General features: G+C 48.6%; 1 protein-coding gene across 1 annotated transcript in view; it reads right to left on the bottom strand.

The window, feature by feature from the left end:
* The window catches only part of LOC149450409 (uncharacterized), a 146,684-nt gene extending 129,904 nt beyond the window's left edge, over positions 1-16,780 (bottom strand). Inside the window, exon 1 of the mRNA XM_089692089.1 lies at positions 16,633-16,780. The gene's annotated coding sequence lies outside the window, so the exon portion shown is untranslated. The remainder of the gene's footprint in view (positions 1-16,632) is intronic.
* Positions 16,781-17,780: the final 1,000 nt, after the last annotated feature.

Raw genomic sequence — 17,780 nt, 5'->3', positions numbered from 1 at the left:
CAGGAGCCACACACACAGCCCGATACTCAGGAGCCACACACACAGCCCGATACCCAGGAGCCACACACACAGCCCGATACCAAGGAGCCACACACACAGCCCGATACCAAGGAGCCACACACAGCCCGATACCCAGGAGCCACACAGCCCGATACCCAGGAGCCACACACAGCCCGATACCCAGGAGCCACACACACAGCCCGATACCCAGGAGCCACACACACAGCCCGATACCCAGGAGCCACACACACAGCCCGATACGCAGGACCTCACAGTCTGATACCCAGAACCACACGGCACCATACCCAGAACCACACAGCACCATACCCAGAACCACACGGCACCATACCCAGAACCACACGGCACCATACCCAGAACCACACAGCACCATACCCAGAACCACACAGCACCATACCCAGAACCACAGTGGTCATGAACAGTTTGTAACAAGAGAGACAACAGAGTTGATCCCGGCTGAGCAGATGAACTGCAACACCCTGTGGTACAGACATAGAGGCACCTCTCTGGGATAAGACCTGGAAATGAACACATTATCATTTGTGAGTTTATTGCCCTTCTTCACACCCGGCTATCACAGGCTATAACCTTTCATCAGTCACTGTTCAACCATCGCAGACCTGACTGTTATCAGGGGCAGAGAGTGGAAGAGATGGAGTCCTTCATCTGTTTACTCACTACCTCCAGCAGAGGGCGCTGTAGCCGGGTACACACTACAAGCTTTGTTTTCATTCAACCCAGCGGACTGATTTTTGTAAAGAGTAGCGTGGATTGTCAGCTCCTGGGGCAAGGCGACTTTTGGGGGACAAGCTTCACACCATGTGACTTACCGCACGACAATCACGGCAAAACTGAAACGTTTTCAGGGCTCATGTACACTGCAGCTGCTACACTGACGGTCAGGAACTGTGGAGCAGATTTTTCAGCAGCCCCTGAACTCTCCTTTATGTCTCCCTGTGTCCATGTACACACAGGCGTTCAGGAGTAGATTTTACCGCCATTTCAAACGCCAAATACTTATGAATGCTGTTAACCGTCTTTACAATCGTTTGTGTTTAGACGCGTTTTTTGACAGGTCCATATCCAGATGCTGTCCAGAGCCGATTTTCTTCATCAAAAGTGCATGCAAAGCATTTTCCATGTATTCCAATGGACCCGGTACACCAGCGCAGTCAGTTCCAGGTTTTGCGTGAAGGAAAAAATGGTAAAACGCGCCGCATTATGATGGGATCCATAGTGACTACAACCAGAAAAGACAGGTCATCTCCACACATACTGCTCTCTCTGCTTCTGCTCTCTCTATTCCTCTCAAAATGTCTGAAATATTTCATGATTTACTATTTTCAGTGCATTCTGGGCATTTGGAAGATCTCCTGACGCTATTGTTTAAAAACGCGTCTAAACGTAAACGCGCATAAACGCGGTATGCAAACGTGGCTAAACTGACATTTTTTACCTATGTTTTCTAGCAGTCAGTTTCCAGAGGTCAGAAGAGTTTTCCAAACGCCCCGTGTACATGAGCCCTAATAATAAATAATGGCGCCTGAACCTGCGTTTTGCGATCACAGCTATTCTGCCGCAATCCCAAAATGCCCAAATGTGAAAGGAGCAGCCCTGGTTCACACATATGCCATTCTGGATGCATTTTCAAACTCACAGATTGACATGACAGGCGAGATATTATGTGCTCCTATTGAGGAGGTTCACACAGATGCCACCCACACGCATTGTGCTTTGAGTGCCATTATGGAAAGGGTTCCGTGCGAGTTTGTTGCGGTGCGTTCCAGAATCACAAGTGATAGAGCAGAGCCTCAAGAGAAGAGAAGTGTTCACATAGGATGGCTACTGAAAGGTGTTTTCGCATTAAAGTCTATGGGAGGGGATTTCACATTGAAGTCTATGGGAGGGGATTTTGCATTAAAGTCTATGGGAGACGTTTTCGCATTGAAAAAAAAAAAAATTCCACCATTTAGGGAAATAACGATAAAAGACAATATAAATAAAAAAAGCAAGACAGAAATGAAAATATTTGTTGGGCAGGAAATCTTTCTATTCAGCGATAAGGCTCCAATCACAGAGTTCTCATAGGAATAAAGACCTTTATTTTAAGCCGTGGGACTGTAAGGTTGAAATATCAATCAAAATAACTCACTTAAATTAAAAAAAAAAGAAAAAACCTCTTCTCCTGGTATATGAGATCTATATACTGAGGCTGCATTCACATAACTGCCGCCCCTTTAGGAAAAATCGTCAGTTGTGTTTGTCTGAGTACCAGGAGATTTGAAAAAAAACAAAAAAAAAAACAGTCACCTAGAGTTCTTAAAGGGGCCACGTCCTTGTTTTTGAATTAAACTTGCAGGTGGCTGAATTTAAAAAGGACGTGGCCCCTTTAAGAAAACTTTGAAAAAAAAAAAAAAAAAGGCTCTCCAGCACCGTGATGTCATCGCCTGGCCCCTCCCCCTTCCCCCCCTCCCCCCCCCCCTTTCTCCCCCTAAGCCAGCTCTCCCAGAGTCCCTTCAGTCGCTCCTTGTACCCGGTACAGAGCAGACGTGATTGTTCCTTCTCCTGAGTTTGGCTTGCAGTCTCATCGGTTCGGATTTGATCCGATTGGCTGCACTTCCTCTCTCACACAGGTTGAAGCGGGTTTCATTATTTTCCGTAATGAGACAATTGAAGATTAAAACGTTTATTTCTCAGAAAACCACCAAAGAGGAATCGGGGGAAGGAAAGCCCCCTATGGAAGGAGGGATCACTGAGCAGTCTGCAGATCCCACCACCAAGAGGCCCACCACCATGAAGAGGACTCGGGCTTTTCTGCGCGGCTGCTTCAGAGCCGTTGCTGGATGTTTAGGCGCCGGCAGTAAAGTCAATCGGCGCCACCACAAGGCAGAACACCAAAATGGTATGTATTGTGGATCTAGAGAGAGACGAGGGAACTCACCTCCTCTCACTGGACCCTTTTTTCCCCTTTTTCCCGGCTGACATTCCCATATGGACACATGTACAGGGATCCCCATAGACACTGAGGAGAGCTGACATTCCAGCAGGGATGGGGAATTCATATGGCCGGGCATGTCCGGACACGTCCCGGGGGTGGGGCAGGTAGTTTCCTCTCCCCTTCAGCCCTGCTGCGGGGCTCACCTGTCAGGTGGAAGCATTGGAGGGGCAGCGCAGCCGCTTCCACACAGTGCCGGCCCCCCCGCCCCGTGTGACCCTCCCCCCGCCCACTATCTCCCAGGCTCCGCCCCCTCATCTGCGGGCCCCGGGGCCGACTCACCGCCCTCAGCAGGAGAGGAAGGAGAAGAGCGCCCGTGCCCGTCTGGTCCTGACCAGGAAGTGACGGTGTGATGTCACTTCCTGGTTACCGGTCAGAGATCCCCGCCCACCGAGGGCGGGACATATGGAATCAGATCCGATTTGCATTGCAGTCCATCCAGTGTAGTACATTCCCATATGTATCCATGTACAGGGAACGCCATAGACACTGATGACGGCTGACATTCCCATATGCACACATGTATAGGGATGGTCATAGACACTGATGACGGCTGACATTCCCATATGCACACATGTATAGGGATGGTCATAGACACTGATGACGGCTGACATTCCCATATGCACACATGTATAGGGATGGTCATAGACACTGATGACGGCTGACATTCCCATATGCACACATGTATAGGGATGGTCATAGACACTGATGACGGCCGACATTCCCATATGCACACATGTATAGGGATGGTCATGAATACATGTGACGCTCACATTGCAACTCCACCAGCAAAAGTATGAATATCCATATAACATTGATAAAAACATATGACTAGACATAAATATTCCTACTACATTAGTCACGTGTTTACTCTCCCTGCCAATGCAAACAATCAGCTGTTGTCAGGCTGGTGTATGACCCCCCCATAGTGGGTGACCCGTATCCTGTCTGACCTCAGGGCTGATAAATGACACTTTCTGGGCAAAACTGCCAGTAAAAAAAGGCTGTGCTTAGCTGGCCCAATGATTCACAAACCCCAGCCACAATGCAGAGCCAGGCAGGTGACACCACTACTTCCTACTGCCACTTCCCTTGTGACCCGCCCACTCATTTAACTTGCCGGTTTCTTCAGTCATTTAATTGTAGAGGCTTGGCATAACTGCCACCCAACTAGCATTTTTATATGAAGGCCACTATAGTCATCCCTGTGTCCCTATCATGTCAGGTCTCCTTACTGTCCCTGGCACAGGTGTTTCTAACTTTCTCTGTATTTTGATTTTGTATAAAGAAAAATATATAAAATGTAGATTAAGGTGCTAAATTCAATTCTTTTTTATTGTAGATGTAAATATTATTTACTGCAAACACAGCTCACCTGGCAGGCTTGCCACAGTGAGCGAGAAGAGATATGATATCGACATGGAGACTCCGTCAGCATGTGCCCAGCACGTAAAGGCTCAGATAGCATGTGACATTCACGTGGAGGCTCCGACAGAATGTGCCCAGCACGTGGAGGCTCCGACAGCATGTGCCCAGCACGTGGAGGCTCCGACAGCATGTGCCCAGCACGTGGAGGCTCCGACAGCATGTGCCCAGCACGTGGAGGCTCCGACAGCATGTGCCCAGCACGTGGAGGCTCCGACAGCATGTGCCCAGCACGTGGAGGCTCCGACAGCATGTGCCCAGCACGTGGAGGCTCCGACAGAATGTGCCCAGCACGTGGAGGCTCCGACAGAATGTGCCGAGCACGTGGAGGCTCCGACAGAATGTGCCGAGCACGTGGAGGCTCCGACAGAATGTGCCCAGCACGTGGAGGCTCCGACAGCATGTGCCCAGCACGTGGAGGCTCCGACAGAATGTGCCGAGCACGTGGAGGCTCCGACAGAATGTGCCGAGCACGTGGAGGCTCCGACAGAATGTGCCGAGCACGTGGAGGCTCCGACAGAATGTGCCCAGCACGTGGAGGCTCCGACAGAATGTGCCCAGCACGTGGAGGCTCCGACAGAATGTGCCGAGCACGTGGAGGCTCCGACAGCATGTGCCCAGCACGTGGAGGCTCCGACAGAATGTGCCCAGCACGTGGAGGCTCCGACAGCATGTGCCCAGCACGTGGAGGCTCCGTCAGCATGTGCCCAGCACGTGGAGGCTCCGTCAGCATGTGCCCAGCACGTGGAGGCTCCGACAGCATGTGCCCAGCACGTGGAGGCTCCGATAGCATGTGCCCAGCACGTGGAGGCTCCGACAGCATGTGCCCAGCACGTGGAGGCTCCGACAGCATGTGCCCAGCACGTGGAGGCTCCGTCAGTAGTTGACATTCACGTGGAGACTCCGACAGAACGCGACGTTAATGACAAGACCCTACCAAAATGCCAGGGGAACATCTCCTCCAGTGAAGATGGGGGCAAGGATACAAGAAAGGATAGACATATACTGGTGGTAGGGGACTCCATTCTTAGAGGTACAGAGAAAGCAATCTGTCACAAAGACCGTCATTGCCGAACAGTCTGTAGTTTACCAGGCGCTCGGGTTCGGGACATTGCAGATCGCATGGACAGATTGCTGAAAGGGGCTGGGGAGGACCCAGCTGTCATCGTACATGTCGGTACCAACGACAAAGTCAGAGGAAGATGGAACGCCCTACAAAAAGATTTCAGAGACTTGGGAGCTATATTGAAGAAAAGAACCTCCAAGGCAGTATTTTCAGAAATCCTGCCTGTACCTCGAGCCACACCAGTGAGGCAGAATGAGATTAGAGAGCTTAACAAGTGGCTGAAGAACTGGTGCAGAGAGGAGGGGTTTGAGTTCATGGAGAACTGGGCAGACTTTTCGTTCAGTTACCAGCTCTACAGCAGGGACGGACTGCACTTAAATGGCCAGGGTGCGACTGTTCTGGGAGTTAAGATGGCCAAGAAGTTGGAAGAAATTTTACACTAGGAGGTGAAGCAGAGGAGGATCTTCATCATCGGAAAGTCCCCTCATGTCATCGCTCTATTGAAGGATTGTCATCAGCACCTGCCTCCAAGAAAGCAATTACACCAGCTCTCTTCACCCACAAGAGAGCTACAATATTTTGTTTCAAGGTGTGTGTTGGACCGGCTATAAGGGGAGGTTGGAGGCCGGTAGCTAAATGGTTGGAGGCAGCACATTGGCTAAATGGTTAGCACTTCCGCCTGGAAGGCTCTGACAGCATGGGCCGAGCACGTGGAGGCTCCGACGGCATGGGCCGAGCACGTGGAGGCTCCGACGGCTTGTGCCGAGCACGTGGAGGCTCCGACGGCTTGTGCCGAGAACGTGGAGGCTCCGACGGCTTGTGCCGAGCACGTGGAGGCTCCGACGGCTTGTGCCGAGCACGTGGAGGCTCCGACGGCTTGTGCCAAGCACGTTGGGGCTCCGACGGCTTGTGCCGAGCACGTGGGGGCTCCGACGGCTTGTGCCGAGCACGTTGGGGCTCCGACAGCTTGTGCCGAGCACGTGGGGGCTCCGACGGCTTGTGCCGAGCACGTGGAGGCTCCGACGGCTTGTGCCGAGCACGTTGGGGCTCCGACGGCTTGTGCCGAGCACGTTGGGGCTCCGACGGCTTGTGCCGAGCACGTTGGGGCTCCGACGGCTTGTGCCGAGCACGTGGAGGCTCCGACGGCTTGTGCCGAGCACGTGGAGGCTCCGACGGCTTGTGTTGAGCACGTTGGGGCTCCGACGGCTTGTGCCGAGCACGTGGAGGCTCCGACGGCTTGTGCCGAGCACGTGGAGGCTCCGACGGCTTGTGCCGAGCACGTTGGGGCTCCGACGGCTTGTGCCAAGCACGTGGAGGCTCCGACGGCTTGTGCGGAGCACGTTGGGGCTCCGACGGCTTGTGCCGAGCACGTGGAGGCTCCGACGGCTTGTGCCGAGCACGTGGAGGCTCCGACGGCTTGTGACGAGCACGTGGAGGCTCCGTCAGAATGTGCCGAGCACGTGGAGGCTCCGTCAGCATATGATACTCACGTGGAGGCTCCGTCAGCATGTGATATTCACGTGGAGACTCCGTCAGCATGTGACATTTACGTGGAGGCTCCGTCATCACTCTATTGAAGGATTGTCATCAGCACCTGCCTCCAAGAAAGCAATTACACCAGCTCTCTTCACCCACAAGAGAGCTACAATATTTTTTTTACAGGTGTGTGTTGGACCGGCTATAAGGGGAGGTTGGAGGCCGGTAGCTAAATGGTTGGAAGCAGCACATTGGCTAAATGGTTAGCACTTCCGCCTGGAAGGCTCCGACAGCATGGGCCGAGCACGTGGAGGCTCCGAGGGCTTGGGCCGAGCACGTGGAGGCTCCGAGGGCTTGGGCCGAGCACGTGGAGGCTCCGAGGGCTTGTGCCGAGCACGTGGAGGCTCCGAGGGCTTGTGCCGAGCACGTGGAGGCTCCGTCAGCATGTGATATTTACGTGGAGGCTCCGTCAGCATGTGATATTCACGTGGAGGCTTCGTCAGCATGTGATATTCACGTGGAGACTCCGTCAGCATGTGATATTCACGTGGAGGCTCCGTCAGCATGTGACATTCACGTGGAGGCTCCGTCAGCATGTGACATTCACGTGGAGGCTCCGTCAGCATGTGACATTCACGTGGAGGCTCCGTCATCGCTTTATTGAAGGACTGTCATCAGCACCTGCCTCCAAGAAAGCAATTACACCAGCTCTCTTCACCCACAAGAGAGCTACAATATTTTTTTTCCAGGTGTGTGTTGGACCGGCTATAAGGGGAGGTTGGAGGCCGGTATTCTTTTTTAAAGGCGTGTGTTGGACTGGCTATAAGGGGAGGTTGGAGGCCAGTATTTTTTTTTCACTCATGTTTTAGACGTCTATAGATGGTAGTTTCGTATATGATTGCAAATATATGCAACCAAAACCTCTGTTTTTGATGTAATTTTTGTTGAACTAGTTTACATTCTGAATGTATTTCTTGCTCTGTATGTCACAATTTGGAAATTACATTAGAGTGGAGTTAGGGACTGCACTGTACAGAGGAGCCTTGACGTGGCAGTGCGGCTTCACATATATTTGCAAATGTATCCAACAAACTGAACACAAATTGCTGAAACATTTTAGGCTTTTTCCAATTTTGCTGGCTAGTTGGTAAGTATGCTGGAGGACTCTGTGTATTGTAACGTTCTGTGAATTGCCCTGCCTATGTGCACCTTACATGAAGCATCCAATCACACTTTGTGTTGCGGTAAGATGCATTACTGCAACATAGGACGACACATGTTCCATGCATTAGCGTGTTGCAGTGCCATCCATTGTCAATAGGAACCGAACGCACATCTGACAAACATGCATTGCAGCGCACCACACTGCACATCCAGTCAGAAGAAACGATGCGTGTCCGATATTTGGTCTATTCTGGCGTGTGTCGGCAGCCCGTTCAATGGAACACAATAAATTGATCAGAGGAGGGGCAACTTCAGGCAACAGAAAAACTTTAATGCACAACTTGGGCAGCACAGTGGCTAAATGGTTAGCACTTCTGCCTGGCAGTACTTGGGTCGTTGGTTCGAATCCCAAAGATGGCACCACCTGCCTGGAGTTTGCATGTTCTCCCTGTGCCTGTGTGAGTTTCCTCCCACACTCCAAAGACATGCTGGTAGGTGAATTGGCTCCTGTCTAAATTGTCCTAGTTTCATCCCTGGTCATGTGGGATCTCCTGCATGGTGGGGGTTGGAGAAAGACCTGGCAACCTACCCTGTAAAATAACTGCTAAGAGAATTCATGGAAAAAGTTGCTTACAAGTGACGGTCCATGCAATCACCAAGGGTTGGATACAACTGGATAGATAGATAGATAGATAGATAGATAGATAGTGTATGTATGAATGTGAGTTAGGGACCTTAGATTGGACGCCCCTTGAGGATTAGGGACTGATGTGAATGTACAATATATATGTAAAGTGCTGTGTAAATTGACGGCGATATAGAAGTACCTGAAATAAATAATAAATAAAATACACTTCAATCTCAATAAACATGAGCTATTTTCAATCCTTCTGCTGCTATCCTTAGCAAATACACGGCTCAAAAAATAAAGGAACACTTTGAGAACACATCAGATCTCAATGGGGAAAATCTCATGTTGGGTCTCTATACTGACATGGACGGGGTGATGTGTTAGGAACATAAGGACGCCCCATCATTTCATGAAAATGATCAACCAACAGAGGACTGAATTCAAAGACACCCCGAAAATCAAAGTGAAAAAAAAAATGCAGCAGACAAGTCCATTTTGCTAAAATTGTATTGCAGCAACTCAGAATGGTCCTCAGTAGTTTGTATGGCCCCCACGTGCTTGTATGTATGTCTGACAATGTCAGGGCATGCTTCTAATTAGACGACGGATGGTGTCCTGGAGGATTTCCTCCCAGATCTGGACCAGGTCACCACTGAGCTCCTGGACAGTCTGAGGTGCAACGTGGCAGCATCAGATGGACTGAAACATGAGATCTCAGAGGATGCTGGGATATCTTTTTAACCACTTGCCAAGTGCGCTATAGCCGAATAACGGATAGAGCGCGGTTGTCCAGTTCTGGGAGGGCGTCATATGATACAAAACTAGTGAAAAACAGTCAGAAAAGATGAGTAGGGAAAAAAATGTCAGTGGCCTCCACCTGTAAAACCATTCCTGTGTTGGGGGTCGTCTCACTGTTGCCCATCTAATGCAACTGTTGTTAATTTCATTAATACCAAAGCAGCTGAAACTGATTTACAACCCCCTCTGCTACTTAACTGACCAGATAAATATCCCAGAAGTTTAATTGACTTGACACTATACTCTGATTAAAAAGCGTTCCTTTAATTTTTTTGAGCAGTGTATTTAGGAACGTAGATCATATCTACTTGTTTTAAACGTATTCTTTTTTATTAACAATTCCTCAGTTACTTCCTAGTTTCTAGTCTAGGCAAATAAACTCATACATCCCAGGAGTATTCAGGAGTGGAGGAGGGGCTTTCTCAGCAAAGCACACCCTCGTGCCTGAGCTAAGGGCAGATGGATTCCAGGAAGTAAATGCTACATCAGTCATCTGCCCTTACTCAAGGTGGCCACAGCCAGAAATGCTAGACAAGAGTTTTTCAAAGTGATTTCTCAGTAAAATAAAGCATGGAAACATGGATGGATGGGGGAGTTTTCTTTGATTATTACAAATGAATAAATGATCATTTTCTCTTTGTGGTGCTCAGATACAGTGTAATTCCAAGTCTGTGGTGACTGGCATTTCTATCATTCCGTGTGTCCCGTACTCCTTTCATTTGTGTACCACCACCATATCCTGTACAGTTAAAGGGTCAGTCCACCCAAAAGTGAGATTTTAGTTCCCAGTGGAGTCTACGGGGCTTAGTCACCCTCTGGCCTCTTCTGTCTCTCATAGTATCATCTGTTCCCACTAATTCTGCTGCATGGACCATCCAATAAAATGAATCCCACATCTAGAAGAGTTGGACCCTCTAGTCATGGCTGCACTGGATGTGAAGATCTGGGATCCCGATTCCAGACATCTCACCACAACATATCAGAGACTATTAGGTAGTAGAACTCTGTTCCATGAATTAACCAGCTGCCGACAGGCCCATGCAAATATACAGCAGCCTGGGGTCTCTTCTGCACCACATCACGTACATGTATGTGATCTTTCATTTCTAGGTAGGGGGCTTGTGTGCCCGTTACCCCCATTTGTGCTGCCATTCGCTACAGCCCAAGCCAATCAGCAGGTTCAGCCAAATGATTTATGGCTGGCACCTGCTGAACGGCTGAGCGAATGACTTAGCAGAGCTCTGTGTTGACAAGCAACACAGACCTCTGTACAAACAGCAGCGATGTCTGCAAAGCAGAGAGTAAAAACAGCCACATGGATTAGTAAAAGCAGCCCATACTACACACAGTACACACCGCTAACCCTTTGATTGCCCCTAGATGTTACCCCTTCCCAGTCAGTGTCATTTATACAGTCACAGTGTATAGTATTAACACTGATCACTGTATCAGTGTCACTGGAGATGTCAGTGTCAGTTGTGACAAAGTGTCAGATTGCTCGGCGCACTATCACAGCCCCACTCATCATCGCCATTAATAGTATAAACATAAATAAATGTAAAAGATAAAGAAAAATTCCAGTATTTATTATTTATCCCATTGTTTGTAGACGCTGCAACTTTCACACAAACCAATTAATACACATTTACTGATTTGCGTTTTATTTTTTTTACCTAAAACATGTAACAGAATATACGTTGGCCTAAATTTATAAAGAAATTTTTTTTTTATTTTTATTGGATATGTTTTATAACAAAAAGTAAAAAAAATAGTTTTTTTGTTTCAAAATTTTCATTTACATAATAAATACCTAGTGGTGTTCATATATCACCAAAAGAAAGCTCTATTTTTGTGGGAAACAAAATGAAAAACATCATTTGTGTGCAGCGTTGCATGACCGTGCTATTGCCAGATAAAGCGAAGTGGCTAATAGCAAAAAAATGCCCAATGCACCCCATAGTCATTCACATGGATGGGGGGGGGGGGGGGGTTTGGGTTGGCAGGATCTGGGGGTCTCCCCCCTTTACTGGCCAGCCCGGCCACATGCTCAGATAAGGTTTTTCTTGACATGGGGTTACCCTCAAAATCCATACCAAACCAGGACAAGCAGCCAGCTACCTGGCCCCCTCCTTACCCTCTTCCCGTCCGCACATTCTACATAGACGGCAGACGGGAAGCAGCGCCGATGCGGGCTAATGTTCCTTTACGTTAGGCTGCATCGAAGGCTCGTGTGCGGCTCACAGAGCGCTCACCACGAAACCCGGTGATCGGTGTGTCACCCGGACACAGTGGATCACATTACCGCTGTGTTAGGGCGATCACGTGGTGTATCACATGTGACTGCTGTGACCAATCGCTTCTCTCTGCTCTCAGTGTGAACGATCCTGCAGTGTGTGAGTTTACACTGAATGTCAGGCTGCTTGTACCCTCACACACTGCACTGCCAGCCTCCCCAGTGCCCCAGTTTAGTTCCCCTGTGTCCCTGATCACTGCCCCACAATATCAATAATACATCATTCAGGAGGCCTTGTCACCTGTCCCAGTGCAAACAAAACACCCCCCATACACCATACCAATGTTCTGATCACAGCCACACCCCATACCAGCATCCTGATCACAGCCACACCCAATACCAGTGTCCTGATCACAGCCACACCCCATACCAGCGTCTTGATCACAGCCACACCCCATACCAGCATCCTGATCACAGCCACACCCCATACCAGCTCACTGGTCACTGCCACACCCCATACCAGCGTCCTGATCACAGCCACACCCCATACAAGCGTCCTGATCACCGCCACACCCCATACAAGCGTCCTGATCGCAGTCACACCCAATACCAGCATCCTGATGGCAGCCACACCCCAGACCAGCATCCTGATCGCAGCCACACCCCATACCAGCATCCTGATCACAGCCACACCCTATACCAGCGTCCTGATCACAGCCACACCCCATACCAGCATCCTGATCACAGCCACACCCCATACCAGCATCCTGATCGCAGCCACACCCCATACCAGAGCCCTGCTCACTGTCATATGACATTATGACATATATTACAAATATATATCCCATAGTTTATAGACTCAATAGCTTTCACGCAGACTAAATATACTGGATGCACAATTACATATATTTATATTCATTTATATATTTGGATATGCATTAGAAATATTAGTGATTGGATACACATATTATATTTGAAGTGAAGCGCGGCACATTGTGGGTTTTGTTTTTTTACACACTAGTATGAGCATGTGTTAGGTGCAGGTGATTCACAATCAGCACTTGGTAAGATTTATTACTCACATAGCAGCTCACAAGCCGACACGTGTTTGTTCTGTAGCCCTGACACACTTCTTGTCCTAGGGTGACAATGCTGCTCTCCATAGTGTGACAGTGCGGTGATCTGTCATGTTGGTAAAAGGATATTATGCTACCCAGGATCCTCAACAAGGCAGGTTAAGGGGCTCCAGGGGGTTTGTGTAATGCAGAGGAAACTGGCTTTTCAGTTTCTTCATTGTTTCATAAAGGTCCATTTTGGGACCTGGAGCCTGGAAATTTCAAAGTGATCTTGGTGGGAAGAAATCTGCAATCCTGGGACCAGGTTTTAGGAATAGCCAGAACACTGATTATGCAGGTGGGTTCTGGGCTTTTTGTAGAGACAGGACCAGGGTTCTGGGCTCTATCCTCCCGAGGAATCCAGGTATGTGCAAGGGAGAATCCAGAGGAGTGCATATGTGCATTGGAAAGGACAGAGTCCAGAGCCTGAGGATCAGGGCAGCAAGGGGCTGCCAGCTGTGTGGACAGTGTTGGCGAGGAAGTGGTCTATGGGGGACTGACGAGGGTCTATAGTGGAAGGTCTGAGCAGAACTGCTGTACATAAGCCAGGAGGCTGAAGAACTATTGTGTTGCAAGTGCAAGCCAGGAGGCTGGATTGGTTGTTTTCTGTTGATGTGGCAAACATACATTGTATGGACTTTTTTTTTTTTCTTTAATAAAAGTGGGCCAAGAAACTCTAAAACAACAATTTCTGGTGTGGATTCTACTTGCTGGTGAGCGCTACCCTGAGCTAAACAACCCCAAACATTACAATAGATATAGTACATTGAGTGTTGTCACCCTAGGACAGGAAGTGAACATGATTACCAGATTAACATAAAACTAGATAATCCTAATAAACATAAAACAATGGCAGCCACCAAATCTAAAGATTGGAAAACTGGAAAAGATTTTGTTCTCGGGTTTAGATACGCTTCAACTTCTGTGGAAACATAACAAAAAAGGAGCAGAGAAATCGCTCAGGGACTGTTATAAATGGGCAAAACCTTTGGAAATTACGTGTTCATAAAAAGCAAATAAGAAAAACTGTAAAAAGTAAATACATTAACGATGTCTATCAACACCTAGACTGTCCATCTTCCATATTAACAGGAAGCATTCACTGGATCCATCTGTCTTTACGGACATCCAGCCAATCCAACCGCCAACGCTAACAAGTGTGATGCTCATTAAATCTGCATTGGCTCAGCTGAACAAGTCGTCTCACCATCTACACTTACTACTGTACCTCCCCAGAGAACGATGTACACGGCGTGACCCAAATCAGAGCCCAGAATACCTTTACCTTTACACGTGCCCCCAATATCGGAACGGACACCTTCTTGTAAGCACCGTGCATGGCCCCTTAAGACGTTAAAGGCCCGCTTTAGGGAAAAATATTGTATTTTGGAAAATGTAAGGTCAGTGACTGTAGAGATAGTATTCTCGGTACACAATAACTGACTAAAAAGTGTTTCCAGTGTTGGGCCTTAAAAAATTAACTCCTGAAGGAATTAAAAACATAAATACAGATCCATCCTTGCATGTCTAAATGCCTGTATTCACTTCTCCAATGAAACAGTATTGAAATGTGAAGTAAATCTCTTTTTGGTTCCTTAATTTCCAGCTTCTCTGCTCCTCCCCGACGAATGCCCAATTAGTGGGCGTCACTAACATTGATCTCAGACACAGCATAGCTGCCACAATCCCCTGTTCACGGAGTGTGACTGGCAAAGGGGGCTTGTCAGCTACAGTGGCCCTATCCTCAGCCTCCCCCGATTCCTAAGTGTAACAGTAAAACCCCAAATTCAAACAAACCGACTAATTACACTTCCCAGGAGACTGTGGCATATTTGATGTGTTCAGTGCTTGCTGTTAAGTGGCAACATTCAATGAAAGCTGCATACGGAGTCCCCTCTTTAATCGCATACATTGCACAGAAATGACAAATTCCAGTAGGTGGCAGAGAAAGGTCTCCGCCTAAGTAACTGATCACAGTTTAAAGTGGACCCAAATAACAAGCAGACAATCAGCACATTAAACAGATAGAGCAAGAACACGATGACGTCAGACTACTAAGATTTTAACACTTTTTAGTGTATCAGCTGCTGTCGCCCGTTAGCTCTCACTGAAACACATACAACTAAAATTATGGAAACACTAGGTAAAAGAACAAAATCATTAGCTCCTATAGTGTTGGACTGCCTTTAGCATCCAAGACGGTCTGAATTCTCCTGGAAATTGACAAATATAAGTCTTGGGTGGTGGATAATGGAATCTGATACTACTCTTCATACAACAATCGTTCCAGTTCTCGCAGAGATGCCGGAGGTGAAAACGAGCCCAAATTTCGTTGACCATAATGGCTCTATGATATGGAGGTCCGGCGACTGTGGCGCCCAGGAAAGGTGTGAGACTTTGTCTGCATCCTCGCCAAACCGTGATTTGACAATGCCAGCTGTGTGAATTCAGAGCATTGTCAGCTTGGTAAATGGCGCGGTCTTCGGCAAACAATGTCTGCACCATGGGGTGCACATAGACGGCCAAAATTTGTACATAGTCACTGGCAGTGACTCTATCTTTCAAGGTGACAATGGGACCTTCAAAATACCAAGATATGGCTGCCCAGACATCGTTTTCCCAGAAACTGTATATGCCGCCATAACCTTTGATATTGTACCTCATGACACGGCAAATAAATTGGCAACTTCAGTCACAGAGGCACCAGCTAAGTGGCACCAACAATTTGCCCTCTTTGAAGCTCAGTAAGCTCTGACATGACTCCATATTACTAGCTGCGCACGCAGTAAATGATGGACGTGAGGCTTTCCACCTGTTAGCTAGGTGTCTCATCACACAGCAAAAGCAAAAGAATGTTACGTCACTTCCGCTTTCAACGCAAAGCATGTCGTCACTTTCACACCTGCAAATCATGTAGTGTTTCCATATTTTTGTCCAACTCCTGTACTTCTTTCTTTCTTTCTTTCTTTAGGAGAACACACCCCATGCGTCTGCCTTCCTCGCTTAGGTAAGAATGACATCCTCCCCACCCCACCTGAAGCCCCCTAGGATACCAACATCATGTATCCCAGGTGGCTTTGGGGCTATGTACAATACGCTGTGCATGCGCAGTGGAGTGTCATCGGGAGCTGCTTGCTAGGACCTGGAAGAGAAAGCTGGCTCCAATGATGGCGGCACAAGGCCCTGTGGGTTCCGCTTTCAGCAGATTACTGCAGGGCAATGCTGCAGTTGATGGCTGGGTATGTTATTTAAGTTCCCCCCAGCACACGAGGGAGGAGGGGGTTTAGAGTAAAATTAAACCTGGGGGGGTTAAGTTGCACTTTAACCTGTTGTCACCCAAATAACACATATTTGCAGCCGCAAGGGCAGGCTTTAACACCCACACATGTGCGTTGTTGGGCAGCCAATGTTTCTGTGCTGAGAACAAGCTCACTGCAAGCTCCCAGCACAGACACTGGGCTGTCACAGACAGCTCTCGGCCCTCACTAATAATCCATAGCCAGTGGAACGACTCCTGATCATGTGACCACTATGACAGCAAAACACAGTAGTCACATGATCGGAAATCTTCCCGCCCCCCAGGCACTCAGAACTTTGTACAAGGACACCGGAGTAGGTGGAAAAGGGTTAAAGGGACTTCAGATGAGACATTTTTGTGGTCATTTAGCTCGTGAGGTAAACAATATAAAGCCAAAGACACAACAAACTGACCTTTTCTGCTAGCCAGCCCATGTGCCGAATTTCATGACTTCCAGAGATTCCGTTTTTTCCCAGCTGAGTTTGGACTTCGGCCATCACCTTGGGAAGAAGTTCCATCACCGCCCCGTGAATTACGTTGAACCAGGTCTGGGCCGCCGCAGGATCTTTTGCTCGCAGCACCGCAGTATGCTTGGCATCAGGTGAATGAAGTTCTAGATGTCTGCAATACAGAACACATGCGTTTACAGCGGGAAATCCCAGGATCTTCTTAGAATCCCCTGTTCATAGCTCTGGATTTGTAGGATATTTTGCCACACACAGTTGAATAAAAACTGTACATCTTTGGACTAATCTCCAGACAGATATAACAGACACAAATGAATGCAACTCTGTATTCATTAACCCCTTCTTCCCAGCCTTTTAAGAGATCGCAACACCGGAGCATCGTTACCTGCTTGCTCAGCTTCCGCACCATGTGATCACTGTGATTGGATGATTAGATAATTGGAAGCCCATCCTACCAGCTTCCAATTGTCAGTGACGGTACTGTCAGAGTGCTGGGGGCATGCTGCCAACACAAAGCAGGTATGTGTATACGTGGAGGCACAGAATACGGCCAATCTCTGTGCTGCCACATACCGTATTTTTCGCTCCATAAAACATACCTAGGTTTTAGAGGAGAAAAACAACAAAAAAAATATTCTGAACAAATGGACTGCAGACACAGTACAAGGGATGACCAGAGACTGCGGACACAGTACAGGGGATGACCAGAGACTGCGGACATAGTACAGGAGATGACCAGAGACTGCGGACATAGGACAGGAGATGACCAGAGACTGCGGACACAGTACAGGGGATGACCAGAGACTGCGGACACAGTGCAGGAGATGACCAGAGACTGCGGACACAGTACATTAGATAACCAGAGACTGCGGACACAGTACAGGAGATTACCAGAGACTGCGTACCTTTGGGGAGGGAGGAGGAGCGGGTATCTGAATTTGACAGGTACCCGCTCCCACTTCCGCGGAGTTGTCCTTCCTTCTTCTTCCCACGGCGGCTTCTGTGACAGCCGGGTGCCCACTGCGCATGCTCAAGAAGCGCTGCGCTTTGTGAATGGCCCGGAGCCTTCTCGGACCTGTCATGTGTCCCAGAAG

The sequence above is a fragment of the Staurois parvus genome, unplaced genomic scaffold (assembly GCF_062004578.1).
Source record: "Staurois parvus isolate SC_StPar_1 unplaced genomic scaffold, SC_StPar_1.0 ptg000575l, whole genome shotgun sequence".
NCBI lineage: Eukaryota > Metazoa > Chordata > Amphibia > Anura > Ranidae > Staurois > Staurois parvus.
This window is presented reverse-complemented; position numbering and strand designations above follow the sequence as displayed.